A 6000-nucleotide genomic window follows, 5' to 3' on the forward strand; every position below is an offset into this window, starting at 1 on the left:
GAGACATCAACATACGCAACCGTAACCAAGTGGCGTCTCATTTCATAGGGCGATGAAGCCCCTACACCTCAGTTTCGAGACATAAGAGCTATAGGGAAACTAAGGGCTAGGGGTAAGGGGTAGGGGTAAGACAGAGTATTGGGATTGGAAATACTATTCCATTGTGCCCACAACCCCCTCACTCCAGGGCTGGCCACCGCTACGTCTTGCCACACTGGCCGCTGTCCTTTTTCCACCCACTCCATTACAACCTTCAGTTCTGGGTCATTTTGTTGTTATGCAGTCCAGACAGCAGGCTGGTCCAGCCGTAGCGCCCTGCATTTAACCTCTTCCTCTTTCACCGGTCCCTGTTCTCTGCCCTGCTGCAATGCGGGCACTCTGCTGGACATGGGCGCCTGGACAACCCATCTGCATTGGTGTGGGCTTCACCTTTACGGTGGAGGATAGTGAAATTGTACTCTTGAAGCAGCTCTATCCATCTTGACCCTCCGGCTCTCGGAACGACAGCAACCACTTGAGGGAGGCATGATCAGTGCAAATCAGGAACTTCAGGCCACACAAGTAGTGTTTACTCACCGCCTCCACCACCGTCAGGAGTTCTCGCGTGACACAGTAGTTCTTCTCCGGTCTTGAGAAGGTCCTACTGTAATAGGCGATCACTCGTTCCTCCTTGGTTGTGACCTGGCCCAGGACTGCTCCCAGCCCCTTGTTGCTGGTATCTGTATCGAGCACAAGCTCTCCTCTAGGCTCTGGTGTTGACAGTACGGGAGAATGGCACAACGATGTTTTGGGTGCGTCGAATGCCTGCTGCTGTTCTGGTCCCCAAGTAAACCGGATAATACGTAATAGGACATCAATCCTAGGAACGATCGTAGCTCTGTAAAGTTTTGGAAAGTTGGCCAATCCCGAATAGCAGTGACCTTGCCCTCTTTCTTGTCCACTCCTTCCCCACTGAACTTATGGCCCAAGAAGACCAGTTCCTTCCTTATGAGCTTGCATTTCTCTGGGTTTAACTTGAGTCCAGCCAGTTGGATCTTTGCCAACACTGTTTGAAGGGTTGTTAGCGCGGTTTTGAAGTCAATTCCGTAAACCAGCACTGCATCTAGGTACACCTGCAGGTTGCTGGCCAAGACCCCCGCCAGCACTCTCTCCATTAGCCTCTCAAAGGTTGCTGGTGCGTTGCACAGTCCCAACGGCATGGCAGTAAACTGCCATAGGACTGAGCCTGTTAAGAATGCAGTCTGGGGGCGGGCCTCTGTAGACAGTGGGACTTGCCAATATCCACTTCTCAGGTCCAGCGAGGAGAACTACACTGACCCGTTGATTCGGTCAAGTGACTCGTCGACTCGGGGCAGCGGGTAGGAGTCCTTGACTGTGATGTTATTCAGCTGTCGGAAATCAACGCAGTAGTGCCAGGTTTTCTTTCAACCATGGACTGTCGGATGGTTCTACCACACCTGCTTCGCACATCTATTCCAGGCACTGGTCCGCTGCTGCTTGCTTCATGAGTGGTAGTTGTTGTGGCCGTTGACGTATCGGGTGAGCTGTCCCGGTGTCGATATTGTGATATATTATGTGGGTACGACCCATGTCTGTTGGTGCTGTTGCAAACGCTGCACGGTGTTCATAAAAAATGTCCCACAGCTGCTGTTGCTGGACCTTCGACAACCCGTCCTTGTTCTGTTCCATCACTACCCTAGTGGTCTCCACCACTGCCTGGTCTATCGTTGCTCCACACACTGTTGCGGCCTTGGTTGCCAGTGCACTGGGCAATCAAGTGTCGGGGGGCCTACTCAGCAGGGCTGGTGAGGTCATTTCTATCCTAGCTGGATTAGTGGTTCTTGCGCCTCTACCAATCTCACCCATTGACGGCAGCTCTTTAGGGGCTTGGTGGGACAGGAGGGAGCATACCTAGTCTGATGTTTCAAACCACACGTGTGCAGTCAGACTTCCACTTCAATGGATCCTGATTCTCCATTTGGACCGGGCCTAAAGCATACTAGGGAACAGAGATTATTACCCCCCAGTATCACAGTGTTCTTGACCAGATCCAACACACAGCCGGTGGCCCTCAAAATCTATACCTAGTAGACATGGTTCAGGAATGTTGGCTACCCAGGACAGAAGTGGGAAGGTCTGGTTTCCGATTTCAATGTTGACCTTGCTCTGCCCCAACATCGCAGCCTTGTCCCCAGTGACTGTGACCAACGGCAGGGTTGTGGGAAAGAATACCTTCCCCTTCCCCTAGTATGTCGGGCCGGATGAGCGGGACTGTAGACCCTTCGTCTACCTGACCTTCCTTCTATTTTAACTAGCAACCGGGGACGGCGGTACTGTTCTTTACACCGCCACCGTAGAGTTTCCCCGTGACGACCTGTCGTTTCGTGTGTCATCCTGCGCTGGGCAGTGGTATTGGATGTGGCCCCTCTGCCCACACCGCCAGCAAGTCTGATTTTGTGGGTCTGGTGGGGTACGACCTGAGTTATGGTTGCTGGACTCCCTGTTGGGGGGGTTTGTGCCATTTGGGGTAGGGTCGGCCACTGTTGGTGGGTATGGTTTCCCGTCCTTCTCCCAAAATGTGCTCCACCTCCTGGGCTCGTTCTAGCGCTTCTTCCCAGGGCCCGGGGTTGTTTAGCCGTACTTGATGTCGCATAGTGTAGGGTGTCAGGCCTCATACCCATTGTGGAAGTAGTGTTGGTTTGTTCACATTCCCTACACTTCTCTCAATATGAGTTGCCAAGCCACCTGGGTTGAGCACTGCCAGGGGAGCTACAAGTCCAGTGCCCATAATAGCTAGCTGTTGCTGGGACAGGCTGGCTAACCGGAGTACTCTGGTACACTGGTGGCAAGCTATAACTTACAGTAACAGGCACACTGGGTTTGTGTATTTGAAAGGGCTACTGAGGTAAGAAACACTATTGGAGTTATTAAGTCTACTGTAGTTAGCCTGGCTACTGTGATGCCTGGGTTAACATAGCTAGCATGGATAATGTAGCTGGTGAGGTTAATAACGTAGCTAGCGGGGCTAACGTAGCTAGCGGGACTAACGTTGCTAGCGGGGCTAACGTTGCTACAATCCACTTGTCGGAGAGAGTAACATCCTGTGGCATGGGTAACTTAGCAGCTGAGTCATGACTGCTGCACGTTAAGCCAGTAATCTCTTCTCCCTTAACGCCCCCCCCCCTCCCCCCCCCCCCCCCCCAGGAGCGCAAATCATGGTGCCTAAACAAAAAAACTGGTTTCCCATGACAATCATGACGATACATTTATTATTTACTCACAGTAACCCCTTAACTAATTGTATGTGGTTTTAGCTTATTTTCTCATGAATATATCGCAGTTTACAGAAATAAAATCAGTGATTGGACGGCGAAGATATTAAGGAGTAAATCATGGTCCGGCTGCAAAGGATCGTAACTGTATTATTTATTATATTAGGATTAGGATATTAGGAAGTCATTACAATCATCATTGATCTCCTTCTACTTTTTCTTCCATGTGTACTTGGACAGGCCACCCTGTGATTAAAAAAAGTAAAGATAAAAAATGTATTGCGCTGTGGGGGGTCTAAGACGGTTAAAAGAAAATGCTTCACTTTATTTTGCAACACGACGGTGGATCACAATGACTCAAAGGTCACAATGACCCAAAGGTTACATAAGGGTTTAATACATTGTTTATTTATAAGTGTTTTGAGTTCCCCAGTAAAACAAAAAGTCAGCAGTAAAATTAAAAAGTTATTGTTGTAATAAGTATACAAGGTCCACTCATGCGCTCAAAACTGTGGTAAAATAAAAATATATTGGTTAATATGTAAATTCTAGTTTTTGAAGGCATAACATTTACCAACAAGTATATGCAACACATACTCATACCCAGTATTGAAAGCCACAGACATTTTCATCCCTATAGTAGATTGTTAATAGTGCCACAATGTACATAATAAAACATTAAGAATATTAAACTATCTAAAACCACTTTCCAACAAAAGGCTTTGGTCAGGGTTTTGGCAGAATCTTCGGCTGTAAATTTCACAAAACAGCCACAACGATGGTCAGGGTGGTGTTCATGTGTAGAGTGTAGAGTCCCACCTGTATACAGTCTTTCACACCCCAAACCCTCTCTCTACTAGCCTGGCTCCGCCCTCCTACGTACTTCCGCTCAATTCATTTTCCTTCAGTAGTCCGTCTGGGTATGCGGTATATTAGCCGGTTTTCTCCGGCCAATTTTTACCGGTCCAATCAGCGAACAGAAGGAGTGGCTGAAAACGATGACATTGAGGTTGTGCACTAGTTTGAGTTGTAGTTCAGTAATGGCGGCGGAGAATGATGCGAGCGAAGCCATTCGGTCTGTTGTGGCAACGCTGCCGAATATCTATAAGTTAAAGCCGGAGCAAGAACAATCTTTGCTGAGTCTGATGGCTCAAAAGAGAAGTCATCAGGTATGGATGATATGCATAGCCACTGTCACCCACTAGGTGTCCACTGATCTCCTTCCCTGTCAGCAGTGCACAACATTGACTGTTGTTAAAGATTCAGCAGTCATGTGTAATCTGGGCCAGGGGGTATTTCAGAAAGCAGGTTATGTGACATAACCGGGTAAATTAACTCCCCAGCTGACACCCAGGGTTGTAGCAACATTGCCAGTAGGTTGCTGCAACATTGTGAATCAGCTGGTGGGTTAACTTACCCGGTTATGTGTTATAACCTGCTTTCTGGAATACCCACCTGGTCATCACACACAACTTGAACATTAATCGAGCAGGAGCCTTTTCGATTACAAAACAGTTCCCCATTTTCCCCTGGGTTGGGAATGGGAATGTGGGTGCAGTCCATAGCACCAATTACTCGTAGAAAACCTGCTCTCATAAAATCCAGCTGGCTCACCTTGGTTAAAAACATACGTACCCTTTAAACTTCGCAATTGCCTTCAACACTCAGCTGACAATTCTGCAGACTGTGGACTTATGAACTCCGAAAAGATCCCCCAGCAATGATCTGAAAACCTCCAGTAGCAGAAAACTGCAAAGTGTCTAAGAGCTGGAGAAGTGGTTGCACGGTGAAATTCCTCTCATTCCCCTGCCTGATGGCTGTTATATGACAGACTATTTTGTGATACCGCTGTAAAAACGTCAGTTGTCCTAATGTAATTGGCTTTTACCTGTTTCTCATTTTTCTGTGAGGAACTCTTTCCGCTAACCCCATCCAGCGAAAATATGCAGCCAGGTTGTCAATAAAACTGAGGTAGACATAAACCTCTTCCAGGTGAGGTTTTAAGACAGTCGCTAATCTAGGTTTAGATTAGGTTTAAAATGACTGGTGCAAGATATTTGAATTTAATATAGGTTTAAATGGAAATTAAACAGAGATTGCCAAAGAGTTAGATTCGACCAGGATGAATTGTAAACAAAATGGAAACTAGGTATTAAATTTGGAGTTACAGTTAAATTAATTTAATCCAGAGTTAATCCATGTTGGTACAACCCAGTTTTAGTGTTTTTGCCATGTGAGCAAACCTATCCATAGAGCAATGGTGACTTCTACCATTGCTCCCCTCCCCCACTACAGTCTGAATGATATTATGTCTTTCATTTGTTTGTTTCTGTTCAAAGAGCATGAAAAAAAATAGATTTTCATAATAGCATCTTCATTTAGCTGACGCTTCAAAATAAATATGCAGTGCATATTTATAACCCGCAACTTCTTGATCTGCCACCAAGTGCTCTACCACTGAGCTTTATGTATTGACAATAGTGTCTCATCTTGACAATCACTGGCGGAAATTCAAATCGATAAAAACATATGCTTCGTGGACAAATCCTGTTAGAGAACGTGTTCAAAGGGACACATTTATTTACAGTAAAATGTTTGTGGATCTTGCATTTATATAATGCATCCACCACCATTCATTTCAGCTGGCAAAGTTTTTCTGAGGTTATTCATTTGATCAGATTCTTCCCATACCCTCCCTAGGATTGAACCATGGACATGTGATCCCTGC

The sequence above is a fragment of the Hypomesus transpacificus genome, chromosome 9, assembly GCF_021917145.1.
Source record: "Hypomesus transpacificus isolate Combined female chromosome 9, fHypTra1, whole genome shotgun sequence".
NCBI lineage: Eukaryota > Metazoa > Chordata > Actinopteri > Osmeriformes > Osmeridae > Hypomesus > Hypomesus transpacificus.